This window comes from Colius striatus, chromosome 28 (genome assembly GCF_028858725.1).
Source record: "Colius striatus isolate bColStr4 chromosome 28, bColStr4.1.hap1, whole genome shotgun sequence".
Classification (NCBI taxonomy): Eukaryota; Metazoa; Chordata; class Aves; order Coliiformes; family Coliidae; genus Colius; species Colius striatus.
The window spans coordinates 3325030-3327529 of NC_084786.1; the positions used below are offsets into that span (position 1 = coordinate 3325030).

Below are 2500 nucleotides of genomic sequence, written 5' to 3' on the forward strand. Positions count from 1 at the left end.
GTGTCGGTCGGGAACGGGGTTGCCGCCGGGGCCTGTGTGTCGGCGCGCTCCCCGCCGGCCGAGCCCCCCGCCGCTCGGGCAGGGGGAGCTAAGCGGCAAACGGCGGCGGCGACGACGGCGTCGCCGGTCCAGGCCGTCGAGGGCGATGACGAGGGTTGAAGAGGGAGGAAGGGGTCCCCTTCAGGGTCCGGGAGGCGGCTCCCGCGACCCTCCCCGCAACGGGGCAGGCGTGCTGCGTAGCAGCGCCCCCCTGCCCAGTGGCCGAGTGGCCGGCCGTGCGAGGGTGCCAAGGGCTTTCCGGGCGTTCCGGAGCTGGTGGCTGCGTCGCCGAGGCGGGTACGGAGACGGCAGGGTTTCCCCCCGCGCCCTCCCCTCTCCTCCTCCCTCTTCCGAGGCAGGAGGTTTGTGGGGGGGCCGGAGGCGCTCGGCCGTGACCGATGCCGCCTGTTGGCGCGCGAGGTTCTCTTGCCGGGTCGCGTCCCGCGCGAGCGGGCGGCCCGAGCCACGGCCCTCATCCCGGGCGCAGCGCCGGGCTCACTGAGGGAAACCCCCGGGCCCCGGGAAAGAGGCCGTGGTGATGGCGGTGGATGTCGGGCGCGCCCCCGCGGGCGGACGCTCCCCCCGATGGTGGCAGCGGGAGGAGGCACCCCTGCGGGGCCCTTCAGGTCGTTTCCCTCACCCCAGGGCCAGGTACCTAGCGTCCGCGTTTCCGTGGCCTTTCCTCGGTCGCGGAGCCGGGCGGAGGTTTAAAGACTCGGGCGGCTCGATGCGTCCCGCAGGGGTCGGGACGGGCGGGGCCAACGACGGTGGCGTTTCGGTAAGGGGCGGGAGTCTCTCCCGTGTAGGCCCTTGTCTCGGCCGCCACCGCCGCCCGCCCGCGCTCGTCCCCGCGGGACGGTCGTGCCGGGGAGGGGTCCTCCTGCCCCCCCCTTTCCGCGGTCCGGTCTCGGCGCAGCGAGACCGCGGTGCGGTCGGCCGTGCCCGGCCTGCCTTCCTCTCGAAGCGGGCGTCCCCGGCTTGGAGCGCGGGCTCCTCTGCCGCGGGGTTGGCGATTCCCCGTCGCTCCCCCTCGCCGCTGAGGCGGGGGGGGAAGGGGTTCGCCGGGAACGGCGCCTCGGGGTGCCGCGCTGCGCTCCGTTCTTGCTTCCCCGCCTCGGCGAGCGCTCTCGGTTGGTTTCCTTCCGCCAGCTGGCGTCCAGGGCGCGGTGCCCTCGGGCCCGGCGGTGGCGGCGCGACGCGCTCGGCCTGCCGATCCTTCGGCCGGTCGCTCGTCGCCGGCGGCGGCCGTCCCGGCCCCGGTGTCCCCCGTTCGTCACTTCCACGCCGCCTGTCCCTGCCGTTTCCGGGTGAAGCGGCCGCGTGCAGTCGGAGGCATTCCCCGTCCCGGTCTCCGTGCGGAAGCGCGGGGGGCGGGCGGCTGCCCTCCGTCTGAGCGCGCGTCCGTCTTTCTCCCGGAGAAGAGAGAGGAGAGGGCCGAGGCGAGAAGCGTCGACGGCGGTGGCCGGGGACAGGTGCGTGCCGTTCCGTCCCGGCGGCGGGCCTCCGTGCGAGGAGGCGGCCGTGCGGTCGGGCGCGCCGCCGTTTCGGGCTCCGGGGGCTCGCCACCTTGTGGCGTTGGCGCGGCGGCGGAGCCGCCGGCGCGTGTCGGCGAGCCACGGTGGAGGGAAGAGCCTGGCTGTCGTTAGCGCGGTGCCGCGGGGGCGGCCGTTTTTTCCCGGTCGAGGTTGGGCAAAGTCGGGCAGGGTCGGACGTTGCCGCCGCCTCCGCGTGGAGGCCGGGCCGAGCCCGGGCGCCTGGGCCGCCTCCGAAGGGATCTCCCGAGGTGTGCTTCTCCCCCCCAGGTCCTGGGGGGGGTCGGTCGGGAGCGCGGGCTCCCCGCCCTCGCCCTTCGGAGTTTTCTCGCTCCTTTTTTTCCTTCTCCGCTTGTGTTCGTACGGTCACGCGAGGCGTGGCCTCTCCGCTGCGGCCTTGGCTGGGCTGGCGCGAGCCAGCGAGCGGGGCCGCGGGCGGTGAGGCCCATCCTCAAAAGGGGGCCGCTCCGTGTGAGCGGTCCCCGGCTCCCCCGCGCGCGTGGGGCGGTGCCGAAAGCCAGACAACTCTTAGCGGTGGATCACTCGGCTCGTGCGTCGATGAAGAACGCAGCTAGCTGCGAGAATTAATGTGAATTGCAGGACACATTGATCATCGACACTTCGAACGCACTTGCGGCCCCGGGTTCCTCCCGGGGCTACGCCTGTCTGAGCGTCGCTTGACGATCAATCGCCGGCTGAGCCGCCGCCCCTGGCAAGCAGCGAGGGGCAGCGGTGGCAGCGGCGCGGCTGGGGTTGCCTCGCAGGTCCCCGTCGGCGGGCCTTCGTCCCCCTAAATCGAGACTCGGGGAGCGCTCCGAAGCTCCCCGCTCCCGGAGCGCCTGCTGGACGGAGTTCGTCCCGCCGGGGCCGCCAGGGTGTCGTTCGGGCCGGTCGGGCCCGGCGCGGCGGTGGGGAGAGAGAGAGAAGGT

The 2500-nt window shown here is 74.2% G+C and overlaps 1 non-coding gene across 1 annotated transcript; it reads left to right on the forward strand.

Annotated features, from left to right (window-relative positions):
• Positions 1 to 2094: 2094 nt before the first annotated feature.
• On the forward strand, positions 2095 to 2247 carry LOC133628104 (5.8S ribosomal RNA). The gene has a single exon (XR_009820539.1). It is a non-coding gene; the product is annotated as a 5.8S ribosomal RNA (ribosomal RNA).
• The last annotated feature ends 253 nt before the right edge of the window (positions 2248 to 2500 follow it).